Source organism: Scyliorhinus torazame, chromosome 14 (assembly GCF_047496885.1).
Source record: "Scyliorhinus torazame isolate Kashiwa2021f chromosome 14, sScyTor2.1, whole genome shotgun sequence".
NCBI lineage: Eukaryota > Metazoa > Chordata > Chondrichthyes > Carcharhiniformes > Scyliorhinidae > Scyliorhinus > Scyliorhinus torazame.
In genome coordinates this window covers 175,649,673-175,661,040 of record NC_092720.1, presented here as the reverse complement: position 1 = coordinate 175,661,040, position 11,368 = coordinate 175,649,673, and positions in this window count along the sequence as shown.

The following is an 11,368-nucleotide window of genomic DNA, read 5'->3' as shown; positions in this document are numbered from 1 at the left end:
AGATGCCCCTTAAATGTCCTTATCGTCCCTGCTTCCACTACCTCCTCCGGTAGTGAGTTCCAGGCACCCACTACCCTCTGCGTAAAAAACTTGCCTCGTACATCTACTCTAAATCTTGCCCCTCTCACCTTAAACCTATGCCCCCTAGTAATTGACCCCTCTACCCTGGGGAGAAGCCTCTGACTATCCACTCTGTCTATGCCCCTCATAATTTTGTATTCCTCTATCAGGTCGCCCCTCAACCTCCTTCGTTCCAGTGAGAACAAACCGAGTTCATTCAATCGCTCCTCATAGCTTATGCCCTCCATACCAGGCAACATTCTGGTAAATCTCTTCTGCACCCTCTCTAAAGCCTCCACATCCTTCTGGTAGTGTGGCGACCAGAATTGAACACTATACTCCAAGTGTGGCCTAACCATGGTTCTATACAGCTGCAACATGACTTGCCAATTCTTATACTCAATGCCCCGGCAAATGAAGGCAAGCATGCCGTATGCCTTCTTGACTACCTTCTCCACCTGTGTTGCCCCTTTCAATGACCTGTGGACCTGTACTCCTAGATCTCTTTGACTTTCAATACTCTTGAGGGTTCTACCATTCACTGTATATTCCCTACCTGCATTAGCCCTTGCATAATGCATTACCTCACATTTGTCCGGATTAAACTCCATCTGCCATCTCTCCGCCCAAGTCTCCAGACAATCTAAATCCTGCTGTATCCTCTGACAGTCCTCATCGCTATCCGCAATTCCACCAACCTTTGTGTCGTCTGCAAACTTACTAATCAGACCAGTTACATTTTCCTCCAAATCATTTATATATACTACAAACAGCAAAGGTCCCAACACTGATCCCTGTGGAACACCACTGGTCACAGCCCTCCAATTAGAAAAGCATCCCTCCATTGCTACCCTCTGCCTTCTATGGCCTAGCCAGTTCTGTACCCACCTTGCCAGTTCACCCCTGATCCCGTGTGACTTCACCTTTTGTACTAGTCTACCATGAGGGACCTTGTCAAAGGCCTTACTGAAGTCCATATAGACAACATCTACTGCCCTACCTACATCAATCATCTTAGTGACCTCCTCGAAAAACTCTATCAAGTTAGTGAGACACGACCTCCCCTTCACAAAACCGTGCTGCCTCTCACTAATACGTCCATTTGCTTCCAAATGGGAGTAGATCCTGTCTCGAACAATTCTCTCCAGTAATTTCCCTACCACTGAAGCAAGGCTCACCGGCCTGTAGTTCCCGGGATTATCCTTGCTACCCTTCTTAAACAGAGGAACAACATTGGCTATTCTCCAGTCCTCCGGGACATCCCCTGAAGACAGCGAGGATCCAAAGAGTTCTGTCAAGGCCTCAGCAATTTCCTCTCCAGCCTCCTTCAGTATTCTGGGGTAGATCCCATCAGGCCCTGGGGACTTATCTACCTTAATATGTTTTAAGACACCCAACACCTCGTCTTTTTGGATCACAATGTGACCCAGGCTATCTACACCCCCTTCTCCAGACTCAACATCTACCAATTCCTTCTCTTTGGTGAATACTGATGCAAAGTATTCATTTAGTACCTCGCCCATTTCCTCTGGCTCCACACATAGATTCCCTTGCCTATCGTTCAGTGGGCCAACCCTTTCCCTGGCTACCCTCTTGCTTTTTATGTATGTGTAAAAAGCCTTGGTATTTTCCTTATCCCTATTTGCCAATGACTTTTCATGACCCCTTCTAGCCCTCCTGACTCCTTGCTTAAGTTCCTTCCTACTTTCCTTATATGCCACACAGGCTTCGTCTGTTCCCAGCCTTTTAGCCCTGATAAATGCCTCCTTTTTCTTTTTGACGAGGCCTACAATATCACTCGTCATCCAAGGTTCCCGAAAATTGCCGTATTTATCTTTCTTCCTCACAGGAACATGCCTGTCCAGTATTCCTTTCAACTGACACTTGAAAGCCTCCCACATGTCAGATGTTGATTTGCCCTCAAACATCCGCCCACAATCTATGTTCTTCAGTTCCCGCCTAATATTGTTATAATTAGCCTTCCCCCAATTTAGCACATTCATCCTCGGCCCACTCTTATCCTTGTCCACCAGTACTTTAAAACTTACTGAATTGTGGTCACTGTTCCCGAAATGCTCCCTTACTGAAACATCTACCACCTGGCCGGGCTCATTCCCCAATACCAGGTCCAGTACCGCCCCTTCCCTAGTTGGACTGTTTACATATTGTTTTAAGAAGCCCTCCTGGATGCTCCTTACAAACTCCGCCCCGTCTAAGCCCCTGGCACTAAGTGAGTCCCAGTCAATATTGGGGAAGTTGAAGTCTCCCATCACCACAACCCTGTTCTTTTTACTCTTTTCCAAAATCTGTCTACCTATCTGCTCCTCTATCTCCCGATGGCTGTTGGGAGGCCTGTAGTATACCCCCAACATTGTGACTGCACCCTTCTTATTCCTGATCTCTACCCATATAGCCTCACTGCCCTCTGAGGTGTCCTCTCGCAGTATAACCGGAGGAAAGAAATCAAATCTATGTGGCATGAAATATAAAAAAGCACTAAGGTGGCTGATTCGTTCCCACAGAGGGATAAAGTATAAAAAACACTTCATCCGGGGGTGGGATAACACTGAGATCCCCGGGTGGGATTGATCCACCAACCATTCGTTTAATAACCGAGCGCGCGAACCGATTTTACCACAAAGACGACGACTGTTCCTTTTTCTCGAATAAACTTGCCAAATTATGATGGTAACAATCTCATCTTGCCCACGTCATAATGGCAAATTATTGCCGATGCACCAATCTGGAACAAAAATAAAAAAGGCTGGGAAATCTCAGCAGGTCTGACAGCGTCTGTGGAGAGAGAGCGGAGTCTGTGTTTCAAGCCAACGTGACTTTGTGTCACAGAACAAAGACTACACCATTATCCGTAGCCCTGTCAATAACACGCCTTTTACATTCGAGCCATTGTTGTATTTTCTGCTTCCAGATATTCGCAATGAAACTATATTTAATCTGTATATTCTGATGTGCAGTAAGGCCAGTTTTCTTAGTTTCTAAATATCAGTTAATTTCTCGAATCATTCTAATCAAATGACTGTCGCTGATCAGTCGGGCAGCGCCCTTCGTTCTCCCCGGATTCTGTTTGTCGAAGTGTTTCCCAACATTCACAAAACTGGTGCTTCGTGTCCGTGTTCCCCACTGCCACGTGGCTCTATTTCCCAGCATTCTGTCCACTCCTCCTCATTGTATCATGACCAGCTGTCAGGAAATTCATTTATATGGACAGACTATCGAGAACAAGATTATTCTCCACGACTGCAGCAGGCTCAGTGGGTATTTGGTTGAGACGCTTGAACATTTTGTGTGAATGGCCGAAGAAGCTGATGCAGCAAATTGAGGGAGACTGCTTTCACTTCCAAAAAGACAAGAACCGGAGTAGTATGCTTGATGATAATAGATAAAAATATAAAAACGGGAGCTTCGGAGATTCTCGTATCCACAACCGTTTTAATTCTGGAGCATTAAACAGGAGCAACAGCATGCACTCAGCTGTGAACCCGTTGTAAAGAGTCCTTTACACAGATAATTCCTCATCCGTTCATTTTGGAAAAACACATCAACTTATCGCTGAGGTGATTCGAATTCGAATCGAGATTGTTGCGACCACAACGCAGCGTACTAACCACGAGACAAACACGGCGCCACACGTCACCGCCGAAGCACATCTGTAGCTATCGATGTACTTGGTCATCAACTGTTTGGAATCTATCATGACCCACAGTTTATGACGCCCTAATTACAACTTTAGTAGATATACAAGTTTGGATGCCTTAACCTTGGTTCCATAATAATGTTCCTGTAACAAAGATATATACACTTTAACCCAGGCTTATAAAAATAGCAACGCAGCGGCTGTAATATATAATACATAACAATTTCGATATTCGTCCCAAACATATGGTATTTGGACGATCTCACGGTGTCTGCATCGGTTTCCTCCACCTGCTCGAGGTAGCTCCCACAGTTCAAAGATGTGAAGGTTCGGTGAATTGGTCATGCTAGAGTGTGCCAGATTGTCCACAGGTTAGCAGTTTCGCTGGATTGCCCGTGATCAATGTGCCGGATTACGGGTATCCTTCGGAGGAACTTTGCCACGTCGAACCCTGCTGGTTTAAAAAAAAATCATTTCATCCTGAACATTGCCAGTGCAAACAAACTCCCTCTCTTTTTCCACGATTGACCTTTTCCGCCCACATATCATTTGCACTTTGGAGCGCCTCTCCTTCGCCATCTCACCCTCTTTGATCCAAAGAGAAAAATCTCGGCCCCTTTCGTTCCACTGTTACCATTTGGGTGAATGTCTCTCTCTGGTAGTTCAAATTAATATTGATTAACTATTTGGATGTGAACTGATTGTTTAACCCGTAATCCGGCACATTGATCACGGACCTTCAACCGACGTTACACACCAGATACATCGATGACATTTTTTTCCTTTGGACCCATGGCGAAGAATCACTGAAACGACTACACGATGACATTAATAAGTTCCATCCAACCATCAGACCCACCATGGACTACTCTCCAAAATCAGTTGCATTCTTGGACACACTCGTCTCCATCAAGGACGGTCACCTCAGCACGTCGCTTTACCGCAAACCCACGGATAACCTCATGATTCTCCACTTCTCCAGCTTCCACCCTAAACACATTAAAGAAGCCATCTCCTATGGACAAGCGCTCCGTACACACAGGATCTGCTCAGACGAAGAGGAGCGTAACAGACATCTACAAACGTTGAAAGATGCCCTCGAACGAACGGGATATGGCACTTGACTCATCGATCGACAGTTCCAACGCGCCACAGCGAAAAACCGGACCGACCTCCTCAGAAGACAAACATGGGACACAACCGACAGAATAGTCCAAAGATGTGCGGGTTAGATGAATTGGCCAATGATAAATTGCCCTTAATGTCCAAATTGCCCTTGGTGTTGGGTGGAGGTGTTGAGTTTGGGTAGGGTGCTCTTTCCAAGAGCTGGTGCAGACTCAAAGGGCCGAATGGCCTTCTTCTGCACTGTAAATTCAATGATAATCTATGGTTAATCTAGGACAAAGGTTCGGCACAACATCGTGGGCCGAAGGGCCTGTTCTGTGCTATATGTTCTATGTTCTATGTTAATACCCTTCGTCGTCCAGTACTTCCCCGGAGCGGAGAAACTACGTCATCTTCTTCACAGCCTTCAACACGTCATTGATGACGATAAACATCTTGCCAAGGTCATCCCCACACCCCCACTACTTGCCTTCAAACAACCGCGCAATCTCAAAAGAACCATTGTTTGCAGCAAACTACCCAGTCTTCAGAACAGTGACCACGACACCACACAACCCTGTCATGGCAATCTCTGCAAGACGTGCCAGATCATTGACATGGATACCACTATTACACGTGAGAACACCACCCACCAGGTACGTGGTACATACTCGTGCGACTCGGCCAACGTTGTCTACCTCATACGCTGCAGGAAAGGATGTCCCGAAGCATGGTACATTGGCGAGACCATGCAGACGCTGCGACAACGGATGAACGGACATCGCGTGACAATCACCAGGCAGGAATGTTCCCTTCCAGTCGGGGAACACTTCAGCAGTCAAGGGCATTCAGCCTCTGATTTCCGGGTAAGCGTTCTCCAAGGCGGCCTTCAGGACCCGCGACAACGCAGAATCGCCGAGCAGAAACTTATAGCCAAGTTCCGCACACATGAGTGCGGCCTCAACCGGGACCTGGGATTCATGTCGCATTACATTCATCCCCCACCATCTGGCCTGCGAAATCCTACCAACTGTCCTGGCTTGATGCAATTCATCCTCTTTAACCTGGGGTTACCCCATCTCTGGATCTGTAAAGATTTAATCACCTGCTCATGCTCGCATTCCTAGCATTGTTTGGCATCTTTGAATTTGTCTATATATGTGTTTCTGGAACAGACCTCTGCATTCACCTGAGGAAGGAGAAGCGCTCCGAAAGCTAGTGACATCGAAACAAACCTGTTGGACTTTAACCTGGTGTTGTAAGACTTCGTACTGATTGTTTAAGTGCTTTACCACTCATCTTAGTGTCGTCTGCAAACTTTGTCACATTGCACTTGGTCCCCAACTCCAAATCCTCTATGTAAATTGTGAACAACTGCGGGCCCAACATTGATCCTTGAGGGACCCCACTAGTTACAGGTTGCCAACCAGAGAAACACCCAATTATCCCCACTCTCTGCTTTCTGTTAGTTAACCAATGCTCTACCCATGCTACCGCTTTACCCTTAATGCCATGCATTTTTGTTTATGCAGCAACCTTTTGTGTGGCACCTTGTCAAAAGCTTTCTGGAAATCCAGATATACCACATCCATTGGCTCCCCGTTATCTACTGCACTGGTAACGTCCTCAAAAAATGCTAACAAATTAGTCAGACACGACCTACCCTTTGTGAACCCATGCTGCAACCCAATGGGACAATTTCCCTCCAGGTAGACTGGGAGCAAAGACTTCATGGTGAAGCAGTTGAGGAACAGTGGAGAACCTTCCGAGCGGTCTTTCACAGCGTTCAGAAAAGGTTCATACCGACAAAAAAGAAACAATGTAGAAAGGGGAAAAATCGACCGTGGATATCTTAGGAGGTGAGGGAGAGTATCAAATTGAAGGAAAAAACATACAAAGTGGCATATATTAGTTGGAGACTAGAGGACTGTGAAGTCTTTAGGGGACAACAGAAAGCTACTAAAAAGCTATAAAGAAGAGTAAGGTAGACTATGAAAGTAAACTGGCTCAGAACATAAAAGCAGATAGTAAAAGCTTCTACAAATATATGAGACAAAAAAGAGTGGCTAAGGTAAATATTGGTCCTTTGGAAGGTGAGAAGGGAGATTTAACAATAGGAGACGAGGAAATGGCTGAGGAGCTGAACTGTATTTTGGGTCAGTATTCACAGTGGAGGACACAAATTACATGCCAGTGACTGATGGAAATAAAGATATGATTGGTGAGGACCTTGAGATGATCACTAAGGAGGCAGTATTGGGCAAGCTAATGGGGCTAAAGGTAGACAAGTCTCTTGGCCCTGATGGGATGCATCCCAGAGTGTTAAAAGAGATGGCTAGGGAAATTGTAAACGCACTAGTGGTAATTTATGAAAATTCAGTAGACTCTGGGGTGGGCCCAGAGGATTGGAAAGTAGCAAACGTGACACCACTGTTTAAAAAAGGATGTCGGCAGAAAGCGGGTAACGAGAGGCGGGTAAGCTTAACTTCGGTTGTAGGGAAAATGCTGGAATCTATCATTAAGGAGGAAATAGCGGGGCACCTGGAGGGAATGTGTCCCATTGGGCAGACGCAGCATGGGTTCACAAAGGGTAGGTCGTGTCTGACTAATTTGGTTGCATTTTTTGAGGACGTTACCAGTGCAGTAGGTAACGGGGAGCCAATGGATGTGGTACATCTGGATTTCCAGAAAGCTTTTTACAAGATGCCACACAAAAGGTTGCTGCATAAACTAAAGATGCATGGCATTGAGGGTACAGTGGTAGCATGGGTAGAGGATTGGTTAACTAACAGAAAGCAGAGAGTGGGGCTAAATGGGTGTTTCTCTGGTTGGCAACCTGTAACTAGTGGGGGTCCCTCAAGGATCAGTGTTGGGTCCGCAGTTGTTCACAATTTACATCGACGATTTGGAGTTGGGGACCAAGTGCAATGTAGCAAAGTTTGCAGGCGACACTAAGATGAGTGGTAAAGCAAAAAGTGCAGAGGATACCGGAGGTCTGCAGAAGGATTTGGATAGGTTGGGTGAATGGGCTAGGGTCTGGCAGATGGAATTCAATGTTGCCAAGTGCGAGGCTATCCATTTAGGGAGGAATAACAGCAGAATGGATTATTATTTAAACGGTAAGATGTTAAAAAATGCTGCTGTGCAGAGGGACCTGGTTGTGCTGGTGCACGAGTCACAAAAAGTTGGTGTGCCGGTGCAACAGGTGATTAAGAAGGCTAATCGAGTTTTGTCTTTCGTTGCGAGAGGGATGGAGTTCAAGACTAGGGAGGTTATGCTGCAATTGTATAGGGTGTTGGTGAGGCCGCATCTGGAGTATTGTGTTCAGTTTGGTCTCCTTACCTGAGAAAGGACATATTGGCACTGGAGGAAGTGCAGAGGAGATTGACTAGGTTGACCCCAGAGTTGAGGGGATTAGATTATGAGGAGAGGTTGAGTAGACTGGGACTGTGCTCATTGGAGTTTAGAAGGATGCGGGGGGGGGGGGGGGGGGTCTTATTGAAACATATCAAATTATGGCGGGAATAGATAGGATAGACGCGGGCAGGTTGTTTCCACTGGTCGGGGAAAGCAGAACTAGGGGGTATAGCCTCAAAATAAGGGGAAGTAGATTTAGGACGGAGTGTAGGAGGAACTTCATCACCCAAAGGGTTGTGAATCTCTGGAATTCCTTGCCCAGTGATGCAGTTGAGCCTCCTTCTTTAAACGTCTTTAAGAAAAAGATAGATACCTTTTTAAAGAATCAAGGGATTCGGGGATATGGTGTACGGGCCGGAGAGTGGAGCTGAGTCCACAAAGATCAGCCATGATCTCATTGAATGGCGGAGCAGGCTCGTGGGGCCAGATGGCCTACTCCTGTTCCTAGTTCTTATGTTCGTATGTCTCTCATCGCCGCCTGACCCTCTTTGATCCAAACAGAAAAATGTAACCTCCTTTCATCCCACTGTTGCTATTGGGTGAATGTCTCTCTATGATAATTCAAATTAATATTGATGAACTCTTTGGATGTGAACTGACTGTTTAAAATCAGAATGACAGCATTTGGCGTGTTTAATATTGGAACCGGAGGAAAGAAATCAAATCAACGTAGCATGAAATATAAAAAGCAGCAAGGTGGGTGATTCGCTCCCACAGAGGGACAAAGTATAAAATACACTGCATCCGGGGGTGGTATAACACTTCGTCTCTGGGTGGGATAGAAGCGCCTTTCGGTTAACAGCCGAACGCGCTCACCGACTGCGCCACAGAGACGACAACTGATCCTTTTTCTCGAATCATTAAGCCGATTGATGATCGAAACAGTCTCATCTTGTCCACATCCTAACAGCAAATTCTTGCTGAATCACCAATCTGGAACAAAAACACAAAAGGCTGGGCAATATGAGCAGGTCTGACAGCGTCTGTGGAGAGAGCACGGAGCCTGTGTTTCAAGCCAGGCCGACTGTGTCAAAGAACGAAGGGTACGCCATTATCCGTATTCCTGTCAATAACGCGCCTCCAGCCTTTTTACATTCGAGCCATTGTTGTATTATACGCTTCACGATATTCGCAATAATTAAACTCTATTTTCTTATGTGCAGTCAGGACAGTTTTCTTAGTTTCTAAATATCAGTTAATTTCTCGAATCATTCTAATCAAAGCAAATGTGTCTTGACTGCCGCTGATCAGTTGGGCAGATCCCTTCGTTCTCCCCGGATTCTGTTTGTCGAAGTGTTACCCAACATTCACGAAACTAGTGCTTGGTGTTCCTGTGTCGCTACGTTTCCGTTTTCTCCATTGCCAATTGGCATTATTTCCCAAGATTCTGCCCGCTCCTCCTCGTCGTATCATGAACAGATGTCAGGAAATTCATTTATATGGAGGGACTACAGAGATCAAGTTTATTCTCCGCGTACATAGAAGGTTCAGTGAGTATTTGGTTGAGACACTTGAACATTTTGCGTGAATGGCTAAAGAAGCTGATGCAGCAAATTGAGAGAGACTGTTTTCACTTCCAAACAGACAGGAACCTGAGGAGTATGCTTGATGATAATAGTTAATATAAAAAACCGGGAGCTGAAGAGATTCTCGTATTCACAACCGTTTGAATTACAGAGCTTTAAACGGGAGCAGAAGAATGTACTCAGCTGTGAACCCGTTTTAAAGAGTCCTTTATACAGATAATTCGTCATCCGTTCATTTGGGTAAAACACATCAACGTACCGCTGCCGTGACTCGGATTCGAACAGAGGTTGCTGCGGTGAAAACGCAGAGTGCTAACCACTACACGATCACGGCGCCGCACGTCACCGGCGAGCCACATCTGTCACTGCCGATGTGCTTCGTCATCAACTGTTTGGAATCTATCATGTCCCACACTTTATGACTCTCTAATTACAACATGAGTAGATAAACAGTTTGGATGCCTTAACCTTGGTTCCACAATAATGTTCCTGCAAAAAGGATATATACACATTCACCCAGGCTCATAAAAATAACAATGCAGCGGCTGTAATAGATAATACGTAACAATTTCAAAATTCATCCCAAACATATGATTTTTGGACGTACTCCCGGTGTCTGCATCGGTTTTCCCCGCCTGCTCGAGGTCCCTCCCACAGTCCGAAGATGTGACATTTCGATGGATTGGCCATGCTAAAGTGTGCCAGATTGCCTATAGATTAGCAGTTTTGCTGGATTAGCCATGAACAACGTGCCGAGTGACGGGTATTCTACGGAGGAGCTTGGTCACAACGAGCCCTGCTGTTTTTTAAAAAAACATTTATTTTATCCTGTATCAGTTTCCTCTTATTCCTGAATATTGTCAGTGCAAACAAACTCTCTCTATCTCCATTTCAACGATTGAACCTCTCCGCCCACATACCAGTTGCACTTTCTAGTGCCTCTCATTCGCCGTCTCGCCTTCTTTGATCCAAAGAGAAAAGTCTAGGCCCTTTTCGTTCCACTGTTGCTATTAGGGTGAATGTCTCTCTCTGGTAGTTCAAATTAATATTAATTAATTCTTTGGATGTGAACTGACTGTTTCAAATCAGAATGACAGCATTTGGCGTGTTTAATATTGGAACCGGAGGAAAGAAATCAAATCAATGTGGCATGAAATATAAAAAGCACCAAGGTGGGTGATTCGATAACACAAAGGGACTCAGTATTTTAAAAAATCCATCGGCGGTGGGACAACACTTCGTCTCGTGGTGGGGTCGAACTACCAACTTTTCAATTAACAGCCGAACGCGCTAATCGATTGCGCTAATTGCACAGAGGCAAAAAATCCTGCTTTGCTCGAATAAACATGTCAAATTATGGTGGCAACAGTCTCATCTAGTCCACATGGGAACAGCAAATTCTTGCTGATGCACCAATCTGGAACAAAAACACAAAACGCTGGACAATCTCAGCGGACCTGAAAGCCTCTGTGGAGAGAGAACGGAGTCTGTGATTCAAGCTAGGGTGACATTGTGTCAGTGAGCGAAGACTACGCCATTATCCGGAGCCCTGTCAATAACGCCTTCTAACCTTCTAACCTCCAGCCTTCTAACTTCGAGCCATTAT